Genomic DNA, 12,408 nt, shown 5'->3' with positions numbered 1-12,408 from the left:
AAAGCATAAATTCTTCAGTTTAGTTAGTTGACCAGTCTCAATATGCAGCCTGTCCTTGAACTCGCAGCAATCCTCCTGCTCCTGCCTCTCAAGTGCTAGGGTCATAGGTGTGTGCCACCATGCCTGGTTACATAGCTTATAAAGTATGTTTGTATTTATGTTTTATGAAAATATATATCTGTGTTTTCCTCTGTATAGTTACAGCTTCAGAGTTATTCTTTCTTCAATAAGTCAGCTCCTTCCCAGAATGTTTCTTAGAGCTAATTGGCTTTCTCTCCATAAACATTTGAGAGAAGGAAACAGTAATGCCATGGGTCCCTAGAGTTGTTGTTTTTATAATTAGGATTATTTTTTTTTTGGTTTTTCGAGACAGGGTTTCTCTGTGTAGTCCTGGCTGTCCTGGAGCTCACTCTGTAGACCAGGCTGGCCTCAAACTCAGAAATCCGCCTGCCTCTGCCTTCCAAGTGCTGGGATTAAAGGCGTGTGCCACCACCACCCGGCTACAGTTTTTTCTTTTTTAAATGTTAATGTTAATACTTAAAATTGGTATATAGTTATTCAACTTTTTCTCTTGTACATATACTGAATTTTAGCAAATTGTTTTTCTATTTAATATGTTTCTTTGTATTTATTGGCCCAGTACTTAGCCTAACCCTTTCTCAATATTCCACTAATATCTATGAAGTCTCAAGCCTTATTCTCAATGGCAATTACTTTTCCCCATTTTCCTTGTACTCTTTCTAACCTTTACTCTAATCTTACTATCTGTGTTTATATTTTCTAATCTTGGATCATTTACTGAGTTGATTTGCTTTAGTTGTAGTCTATTTATCATTTAAATATTACTTATTAGTCATTATTGTAGTTAAATTTTTATTTGGTTTGATTATAATTTGTATTTCTTAGCTTCCAGGTCTGGAAGGTTAAAGGTATTTTATATATGTATGTATATGTACATATACCATATATATATTATATACATTGGTGTTTTGCATGCATGTATGTATGTGTGCAGTACAAGTACCTGATACCCAAGGATGTCAAAAGAAGGTATATGATCTCCTGGAACTGGAGTTATATGTGTTAAAGAGATACCACATCAATGCTGGGAATTGAACTCAGGTCCTCTGCAAAAGCAGTAAGCAATTTCAATTGCCAAGCCATATCCTCTGGCTCTTGACTTTTTATGTAAGTTATGAAGCAATACACTAACTTCAAAGCATATACTTTGGTCTATATTATTCTTGGCATACAATTTTTTACTTTAATGGGATTAAATAACATAATTTTCATATTGCTTTGATCTATAACTTGAGTTTTGAGTGGTTGATAATTTTTAAAATATCCTTTAAGAAAAGGACATTTAAGGATATTTCTTCAATATGCTTTATGAAAATGTCCTTTAAGAAAAGCAGCGTTGGCGGCGGCGGTGGCGCACGCCTTTAGTCCCAGCACTTGGGAGGCAGAGGCAGGCGGATTTCTGAGTTCGAGGCCAGCCTGGTCTACAGAGTGAGTTCCAGGACAGCCAGGGCTACACAGAGAAACCCTGTCTCGAAAAACCAAAAAAAAAAAAGAAAAAAAAAAGAAAGAAAAGAAAAGCAGCGTTGTTGTATGTACCCTGGAAAGTTTTACATGTGAAACTGATGCCATAGCTGATAGCTTTCTCCTATCCTTGTACTGATATGACTTTTAAATAGATAGTATTGAGCTAGGAACAAGCCTTAAAGCTCCAATCTCAACTCTGGATACGTTTGCTTTCTTAAGTGGGGTCTGTTAGATCTTGCTTCATGTGTTTTGAAGTTCTCTAGTTAGACTGATTCATGTCTGCTTAGGTTTTCCAAACTCATGTGATCAGTGGGAAGTCCTGTAACACTCTTCCCTCGAAAGCTCACTACTGATGTTTATTTAGCATAATGAGTGTATAACAATAATCTGCACGGTGCCTTCCCTATGACCTTCTTACATTACAGCCTCTGTGATATGACTGTATTAAACAGTTTTTTTGAGTGTTCAGTTCATGCACATTTAGGGTCATGTCAAATCACACAAATAAATAGAAGTTTTACTCCACTTGTACAGAGTTCGTGTACAGTTGTGTGTCTGAATTCTATGTTCTCATGAAGCTTGTACATTTGGTCACATTAGTTGGAACAGACTTAGAGCTTCTAAGTTTGAGGCATGAGTAGGAGAGCAACAGCAGAGGGCTCACATCTCCAGGGCAGAGCATAGTCTGCATTCATTCGGGCATCTAAGGACATGGTGTTGTTCAGCTTCCTAGTTATGCCTGTGTTAGTCCTCATTTCTTTTATTATAGAGATTACCCCTCAGATGCTGAGTCCTTCTATGTCCTTTTCATAGGCTCTGGTTACAGGGTGACCATTCAGATCATCCAGAACAATCGAAGAGTATCAACTACAGCACTGACAAAGTCCCCTTTGTGATAGACATGTCACTTATGCATTGTGGTGATTTGGAAGAGTGTGTACGTGGAAGGCTGCTAGCCTGTGAAAGCCCTTCATGTCCTTCTTATTCCCACTTGAACTTCCAGCCCATGCAGGGAGCTTCTGAAGGTTTTATGATAGTATTGCTTGTGTTGAATGGCATGTTAGAACAATCACATACCTTACTATTTATATGCAAAATGCATTGAATGTATCATCTATGTATCTATCTATGTATCTGTATCTGTGTAACTATATATCTATGTATCATTTATCTACACATTATTTATGTATCTATGTATCTATATGTATCTATATATCTATGTATCTATATATCTATGTATCTATCGATGTTTGTATCTATCTGTATATGTATGTATGTTTCTATCTATCTACCTATTTACCTATCTTCATTTCTCTCTTTTATGCTATGAAAACTACTGTAATCGTCGAGTTCACTTCATCATATGGCTTAATCCTTGCATATTTACTCACAAGTTAATGACTTACGTTGTCTTACTTATTCTATTCTTCATGGAAGTGTTTCTGCATCAGTTGACAATTTTATATTATCTCAACCTTCAATATATTGAGTGCAGTGTCTTCTGATTTTCATGATTTCAAATGTGCTGTGTATTACAATTCATCTTTTAGTTTTAATTTTGTCTCTTCTGCATTTCTGATTGTTTTCACTTTGACTTAGGCATTTGTTTTTTTACCTACATTTTTACTTTTCCAGTTTGAATATTTTCGTGACTTCAGTTTCTGTGCTTTTTTGGCTTTATTTTGAGTTGTCTATTACTAACTCCAGGCTGTTTTCTCTCTTAGTTGCCCTGACTCTCTTCCTAAGGGGCTTCTAGTTGCATAGTTAGTCTTTGCTCTTTGCAGAGCCCTCCCTTGCTTCTCTTTTTTATGTTTCATTGCTGCATTTTGGACACTGTTCACTGGCATGAGTGTTTGTCTACAAGTATGTCATGTAGACGGCTGGTTATTTAGCAGTGTGTAGATGGCTGGTTATTCACCAGTGTGTAGATGGCTGGTTATACAGCAGTGTGTAGATGGCTGGTCATTCAGAGTGTGTAAATGGCTGGTTGATCAACAGTGTGTAGATGGCTGCCTAGTCTACGGGAGAAACTGTCACCACTGCTCACTCTTTACTTCTGGCTTTTTCTTCTTTCCTTCTTGGCTTTGACTGTGGTATTTTAGACAACTAAGCCACCAAGCCACCTGGCTATTTTGGTCTCATCCTTTATAAAATTTCTTGCTTCTTTAAGGAAGTTTCCCTAATTCTTCATGATTATTGTTCATGGTTCCTAATAGGCTTTTAAAAGGCAATTGTTATGGTCTGGAGAGATGGCTCTGAGGTTAGGAGTACTGGCTGCACTTGTAGAAGATCCAGGTTCAGTTCCCAACATCCACATGGTGACTCAGAACTGGAACTGCCTATAAGTTGGTTCCAGAGGAACTGGCACCTTCTTATGGTCTCCATAGGCAATGAATGCATGCAGTGCACTTACATACTTGTAGACAAACACTCACACACATAGAATAATTAAAGAAAAACAATTATTAACTTGCAACACTTCTCATATCTTTATCCAGTGTTTCCAATTACTTATTTCCTTTTTCCTTTTTAAAATTAAATTATTTATTTACATTTCAAATGTTGCCCCTTTCCCAGTCCTCACTCCCAGAGTTCTTCACCCCATCCCCTTTGCCTCTGAGAGGGTGCTCCCCACACCTACTCAACCCTACCTCATCTCTCCAGCATCCCGCTTCTCCGAGGATGTCTCTACAGGATTAGGTGTATTCCCTGTCACTGAGGCCAGACACAGCAATCCTCTGCTACATATGTACCAGGGGCCATGGACCAGCCCATGTATGCTCTTTGGTTGGTGGATTAGTCTCTGGGAGCTCTGAGGCATCCAGGTTAGTTGATACTGTCGTTCTTCTTATGGAGTTGCAATCCCCTTCAGCTCCTTCAGTCCTTCCCCTAACTCTTCTATAGGAGTCCCTGACCACAGTCCAATGGTTGGCTATAAGTAACTGCATCTGTCTCAGTCAACTGCTGGTAGATCCTCTCAGAGGATAGCCATGCTAAATTCCTGTCTTCAAGCACAACATGGCATCAGTATTAGTGTCAGGGTTTGGTTCCTCTGCATGGGGTGGATCCCAAGTTGGACTGGTCACTGGATGGCATTTCCTTCAATCTCTGCTCCATTTTTCTCCCAACATTTCCTTTAGACAGGAACAACTCTAGATCAAAAATTTTGAAGGTAGGTTTGTAGCCCCATCCCGCCACTGGAGGCCTTGTCTCTCTACTGGAGGTAGTCTCTTCAGGTTCCATCTCCCCACTGTTGGGCATTTCGGCAAGGTCAGTCTCATTGAGTCCTGGGAGCCTCTCATATCCCAGGTTTTTGGGGACTTTCTAGAGGTTAACCCTGTTTCCCCATCCCCAACAGCTGCACATTTCCATTCATTTTCCTGGCCCTCTTGGCTTCTCTTCTGTCGCCCTCCACCCCGTACCAGATCCTGCTCCCTTTTCCCTCCCCTCTCCCACTCGGGTCCTTACTTTCCTCTGTCTCAAATCGTCATTTTGTTTCCCCTTCTAAGAGGGATTAAAGCATCCTCACTTGGGTCTTCCTTCTTGTTAAACATTATATGGTCTGTGAGTTGTATTACAGATATTCTGTACTTTTTGGCTAATATCCACTTATCAGTGAATACATACCATGCATGTTCTTTTGGATTCGGGTTGCCTTGCTCAGGATAATATTTTCTAGTCCTATCCATTTACTTGCAAACTCCATGATGTCCTCATTTTTAATGGCTCAATAATATTCCATTGTATAAATGAACCACATTTTCTTTGTCCATTTTTCAGTTGAGAGATATCTGGATTATTTCCAGCTTCTGGCTATTATGAATAAGGCTGCTATGAACATGGTGGAACACATGTCCTTATAGTATGGTAGAACATCTTTTGGGTATATGCCCAGGAGCAGTATAGCAAGTAGAACTATTTCCAATTTTCTGAGGAACCACCAGATTGATTTCCAGAGTAGTTGCGATCCCACCAGCAATGGAGGAGTGTTCTCTTTCTCCACATCCTCACCAGCATCGGCTGTCACTTGAGTTTTTGATCTTAGCCATTCTAATTGATGTGAGGTGGAGTCTCAGGGTTGTTTTGATTTGTATTTCCCTGAAGACTAAGGATGATGAACATTTCTTTAAACACTTCTTGGCCATTTGAGATTCCTCTGTTGAGAATTCACCGTTTAGCTCTGTACCCCGTTTTTTAAATGGGAAAAGATCTTTACTAACCCTATATCCAAAATATATAGAGAACTCAAGAAGTTAGACTCCAAAAAAATCAATTACTAGATTCTAACTGTAGAGTTTTGTTGTGTTGATTTTGCACCATATTTTTTGTCTCGTAATTTTAAATTTATCTTGTTAATTTCATCCATGGATATAATGTATTTACATCATGTACAATGTATATAATGTATCTAGATTGTGAACATCCTCATCCTTTACCCCCCTCCCTCTCTTTATAAAGCTTTCTCTTTTCCAAGTCCTCTCCTCCCTCCTTCCCTCCCTCCCTCCCTCCCTCCCTCCCTCCCTCCCTCCCTCCCTCTCTCTCCTTCCTTTTTCTTTTTTTGTGATGCATAATGTTATGATACGCTCAACATCGCAGGGAAAACTGGCATGCTTGAGCTTCTTGTCACTAACCTCTGATCTCCAGCTGTGGGTTGTCCAGCTTCCTGTGTGAGCCTCCAGCTCTGGAGCCTCACCATGGTTTAGTGCCCCACCTTCATCCTCAAGGTATTTGTTTGTGACTTAAGCTGTCACGGGAGAGCTCTTCACAGTTTCTCTGAATAGACTGATTCTCCTCATGCTTCCTTGCTTAGCTCCCCAGGAAAACGTGAAGCGATTCTTGGTTGTTCTATGAAGACAGCCCCATTCTTGGACAGGCTCTCTCTGATGGCTCTAGCTCACTCTGGACTCTCTTGGCCTTCCCGAGCTTGAGTCGATTGTGCTATTCTGTTTGGCACTTCTCAGGGGTGCTGGGCAGGAGAGAGTGAGGTGTACGTTTCATCTTACAAATCCTGCTCCGGTTGATGTACAGGCATCTCTTGTATGATGCTCCTACCATGTCTTTTAATCTTTGTACATATTGACTTTGCTTACAAATAGTCTTGATCTGTTTTTACAATCATGTCTTTGTGGTATATTGAGTTCAACTCTGCCCTCCTGCATGCTGTCTTTATGTAAGAAAATTTACATTGATACCTTTAATGTCTATCCCTTCCCCATGAATTTTCCCATGTTTCTGTCAAGCAACAAAGGTACAGGCAGCCAGTTTATATCTTCTGAGAATTTGAATTGATTTTGTTTTCTATATAAAACTCATATTGGTTTCTGGGGAATCAGAATGAGCACGTGTGACAGAAGTGCTGGAGTGATGGGCAAGCTTTTACCCACGGTGAACTCTGACTTCATTTGTTCCCTAAGCCATGTGAGCAGGCTGCCCCAGTATCAAGGTAATTTCATCCTCACTGAACCTGACTGCAAACCAGTGGTGCAAGTGAGGAGGAAGGCTTCCCCCAAGGCCCACCCACTCCTGAAGCTTCCACTTAGTCATGTCCTACAGACATCTAGTGTCTCAAAAATATTCAGATGCCTTTTTGCATTCATAGCTATACTAAGTAAACCCAGATATAGTATATTAATCTCTCTATAAATGTGTTAGTATATACAAATATATATTTATATATGGAGGTGGGTAAACTTTAGATATCCAAATAGTTTGGTTGTGCCTACTTGCTGCAGTCAGAATGTGGCTGGGTAACACTGTCCTATTCAACTGTTTCCATCCACATTGGTTTTGAAAAGAGCCTACACACAGGTCTTCCTTGATTTAGGAGAAGTAGACCACGTTAATTTGGCTTAGAGGTGAGCATATTAGGATCCAGTCAGTCCTAGCATCTCTGCCAGGCTGCTGCATCCATCCATGGTTTTTCCACACAGGGCCTCTCAGCTGACATGTCACACATACTCTCTTGTGAGCAGCTGGGGCACTATGCAGTGCAAGTGCAGCACATGGATTCCTGACAACTTGGAATTCCTAGTAGGCATAGTATATGACTGCATAAATAATGACCACAGCAGATGAAGTTATCTCAGCCTGCGGAGACCCTCACATATACAAAACCTCAGAGTCTTCTAACTCACTCTTGTCCTGATATGGTTCACAGTGTTGTTTGGAAAATCTGTCTATAATGAGCGAAAAACTCCTAATCTATCTATCTGTATAATACTACTTTCTCCCCTGGAAAGGAAGTCTGGAGTGTACATGAATAATGGGAAGTTAAGTGAGGCTGGCTGGTATAAAAATCCCTTTATAGACTTCAGTATCATTCAACATACAGTAAAGTGTCATTACAAATCCAGACCTTGGTACAGAAGGGCATACCCTGACTCTTAGCACACAGTTACTGAATCCTCACCCATCACCAAATCATGAGTGAGGAGTGGCCTCGAAAGCTTCAATTAGGGCAAGATTAAGTCCTGTGCTTGATAGGATTTTCTAACCTTACATCCCAGAAGAATTATGTTAATATAGATTACCTACCACAAACCTAAGGCCTGTGCTGCCTTAGAAATGTAAGAGCATTTTAAATGTAAAGGCAGTGACTCTTAATCTCCAACACATAGGTATTTTGAATAAGTTTATGTACTTGAGAAAGTCATGTTATATCTTAACTCAATAATCAGAGTGCCTTAGTAAAGAAAATTATATGCCATGCAGAGCCACAGAAAGCCATCTGCAGAGGAATTACTTAGAAAGAGAGAAAATGAATGATCCGCTGTGTGAAATGCATTCATGAAATAATACAGCCTTAAGAATCTCCAAGACCTCTCATTTGCAGGTGGAATAATAAAAGTCTAAGCTCACAGAGAAAAGTAAATGGCAGTGCCAGGGACTGGGTGCTCTACTATTCTAATCACATGTCTTATCTCTCAAAACCTCCTAGGAAGCCAACGATGAGCTGGTGTCACAGCCCATTCCAGGATGGCCACCCTCCACTGGCACACTAAAAATACATCAAACTCTTTAGTTCCATAAATTGACATCTTTGTGGGGCCTTAAACCTATTTGAGTCAACCTAAAAGGTCTTCTAAGTAGAAGTTAGGTCTGGTTCTTCCTCCCAGCCCCCGGAAGGAGGACTCAGACTCAAAATATATTTACAAATACCTTGGCCATATACCTAGGTTGTTCTCTTGACTAGATCATAACCCAATTATTTTAACATATGTTCTGCCACATGGCTGGTTACCTGTGCTCGAGTACCAGGCATCCATCTCTTCACATCTTGCTGGGAGAATCTTCCTGTGCCTTGTTCTATTCCAGAATTCTTTTTGTCTCTCAGATGTCCCACCTTCTATTCTACCCTTTCCTATAGGCCATAGATCTTTAAATTGGCAGATGATGCAACCATACAACACACAAGATATTCTCTCTACACTTCTATCCTGAGACTATACTGAAAAATTAAAAATAAAGCCAACAGGTGGTCCAAATATCAACAGGTAAGGAATCATAACTTGCAAGACATGTCAATAACATCATGGAGAAATGGTGTGATTTTTATCAGAACATGTTCAGAACGATTTTAAGTAAAGCAGAAAACAAAAGCGACATGTTTAGGAACCTGTCCAAATAAAAATACAATGAAGATATGGTGTAGTATGTAATTTATCCCCTGTTTGCACAAGACAGAATGCACATGGAGTGCCATGAAGTCCAGAAAGCTCTGCCATAGCATCTGCCTGTCACTACACTGTGAAGGGTGCTGGAGTGGGAAGGCATGTGTGTGTCTTTCTCGTGCCCTCTTTGTTCTGTTCACCCATTGCTTTGGTAACAGCTTTATTTCAATTGCTGCTAGCTCTGTAACATACTACCCACAGAAGTCAGCATGGTCATCAGGCATTCTGAGAACCTTCTGTCTATATCTACTATTTGAATGATATGAAATATCTCTGGGAGATCAGAAGATGTTCTAGCTAGGAGACACCATTACTTAAGACATGTGGAGATACAAGTTAGTTCCTTCAGGACAAAGAGTGTATTTATCTGGAGTCACTGGAAAATGTCTTTGAGGTTGAACTCATCATTTGCCTGTGAAAATCTGCCAAGTCAAAATACATGTGTCTATATGGCAAGGAGGAACTGCCTGTATACAAGGATGCCGCGAAATTATATGTATAAGCACACTTCTCTGTGTAAGTGTGTAAGCATACTTCTCTGCTCTTCTTTTGGATGAACCCATTGTCTTACAATCTGTCACAGTTGCAAATAACCACTAAGTTTCAAGAGTGTCACACTGCTATCTTAGGCTGCCTAGCTGGGAGTGCCATTCATATTGGGATCTACATCTTTGGTTTTTTTCTCAGTAAAACCTGTTTCTTTAGTAACATATAGCTTGGGAGATTGGGAATTCAAATGACACTGCAGCTGAACTCTTTGCATGTTGAGGTTCTCTGTGTGATTTGCATTAGCTCTGGGAACAATAGGACATGTGTGCAAGCTCCTGCACTGTTTCTGTGGCATTTGAGCTGAGATGTAAACCTCAGACTACCATTCTTGTCCTTTGCTGTGACATCCACAGTGACATTAAGAGTAACAAGACAATGTCTCTATATGTCTTAGTTTTCCAAAACTGTTGCAAATGTGATCTACAGCATCAATTAACCCCTCAATTCTTCCTGGTGGCTAATCAGGGACATCTAAAGTAGAGGGTTCAATATCTTCACAAGTTTCTCAGGCCATGGATTATACCTGTAATCTTTACTTCTGGAAGTAGAGATTCTAGAATCTGTATGCCCAATAAGATTAGACAATCAATTTCCAACCACAAAACCAATTCAGAAAACCCTTGTAAAAAATGTTCCTCTAGAACTGCTTGGTATCACATTATGTACTAGTCAGGGTCTTCCAGAGTAATCGAAATATGTGTGTGTGTGTGTGTGTGTGTACTTGAATATGTGCATGCATACATCATCACATATGTATATGCAGAGTGATGAAGTAAGGATAGGGGATTGGAGTGTTTAGAGGTCCAAACATCTGTAGGCTAGAGACCAGGGGAAGCCATAGTGAATTTCAGCATGATGTTAAGGTTCTGAAAACTGGGGGCCCCAATGGTGTAAATCTGAGTCTGAAGGACAGAGAAGGTGAGATGTCCTAGCTTAGGCAGAAAGGCAATAAATCAAGAGCAAGTTCCTTCTTCTTCTGATTTTGTTTCACTTAGACTGCCAGCTGACTGCAAAACCACCGCCTCACCTCCCAGAGACTGCCAGTCCAAATGTTCATCCCATCTCATCCCATCGGGTCTAGGAACATCCTCCTGGCTATACTCAGAAATGCAATCTGGGTTCTCTGAGTCCAGTCAAGTGGTACTCAAAACTCATCACCACCACAAGGCTGTTAATTAGGAAGTGTCCCTGAAAATCAGGGGTCCATCCTTGGTTTTTATGTCTTGGGGTATTGCACCACGAAGGACTTGAACTTCACGATTAGCCTCTAATTTTCACCTAAACACAATAGTTGCCTAGTTTCTTAATGTTTTATGTCTTGAATATTCTTTTCTTCCTTCAGATATAAACACAGCATTTGCTAAAACAAAGGCCCAGTTTCAGACTGATTAAAATTTCTTTCTGCAGTGTGACCATTCTCATTAGCTCACTGCTAGTTAATGAAAAAGACAATTGCAAATTCACTCAAGTGATGATCATGAGCCTTTTGCATTTTGAATATTCCTCAATACTCAAGCACTCTGCGCTTGCTTGAAATGAAATTCCCTTAAGAATATATCTCCTTATTCCTCTGTGTGTATGCGAGTGTGTGTGTGTGTGTGTGTGTGTGTGTGTGTGTGTGTGTGTGTGTGTGGTGTGTGTGTGTATGTATGTATGTATATACATGTAAGTATATGGATGTATGTGCCCTTGTGTGCACATGCATGTGGAGTGATAAGAACAAACTTGGGTTTTATCCCCAGATACATCCTCCACCTCCTTTGAGACAGGCTCTATTATGTGCCTGGACCTTGTGGTCAGCAAGCCATGCCAAGATTTTCATATTGGTACTAGAAATTAAACTCATGTCCTCATGTCTATAAGGCGAGTACTTTACCAAGGGAGTTATTTCTCCAGTCCCTCCCATCCCCTCTTCCTTTACATCTTCATATGGTTATTGGGGATGGTGGTTGGCTTTTATTGTAGAGCCAGCTCTTCAGAGTGTTCATGCTGGCTACAGCTGCTCATCAACAGAGTATGACATTTCTCTAGTTACTAAATTTTCATATGGCAGCCTGAGGTGTGTTAGAAACTACATGTATGTGATTCATTTTAAGTATTTCCTGGTTAAAACTAAAATTTCCCAGTATAAATACAGTGGTAGTCATGTCTGGACACTAACACCTCAGCCATCACCTCAGCTCATGGCCACTTTCAATTTACCTTTACACAAATAGACATTTTTTGGTCTCTAAAGTTGCCTGCTTTAATGACAGAGTATTTCATTATTTTAGGAAATCTTTTCATTTAGTAATATAGGAAAGACATTGCAGACGAGACTACAATTAAACACCAGGAGAACAGTGAAAATATCAGTCCAAACTAAGGCAGACATACAACCATGAGTCTTGTATGTCTTCCCAAGCAAACTTGAATACAGAGGAAAGGTCTTGTTGCAAGCCCTGCCCTGTTTGTCCCTAAGTCCTATTTGTTTTAGTCCCTAGGAACTGGGATCGCAACAAATACATACAGAATGGAATCCACACTGTATCCCAAAGAGTCTCCATAGCTTAACCAAGAGTTAACCTAAATGTACACACACACACACACAAACCACAGAATTGCATATTGCAGGTTATTATAATTTCATATGGAGACTTAGTGT

The sequence above is a fragment of the Grammomys surdaster genome, unplaced genomic scaffold (genome assembly GCF_004785775.1).
Source record: "Grammomys surdaster isolate TR1022 unplaced genomic scaffold, NIH_TR_1.0 218, whole genome shotgun sequence".
In the NCBI taxonomy this organism is placed as follows: Eukaryota; Metazoa; Chordata; class Mammalia; order Rodentia; family Muridae; genus Grammomys; species Grammomys surdaster.
The sequence above is the reverse complement of the archived record's forward strand: the minus strand, read 5'-3'. Positions refer to the sequence as shown.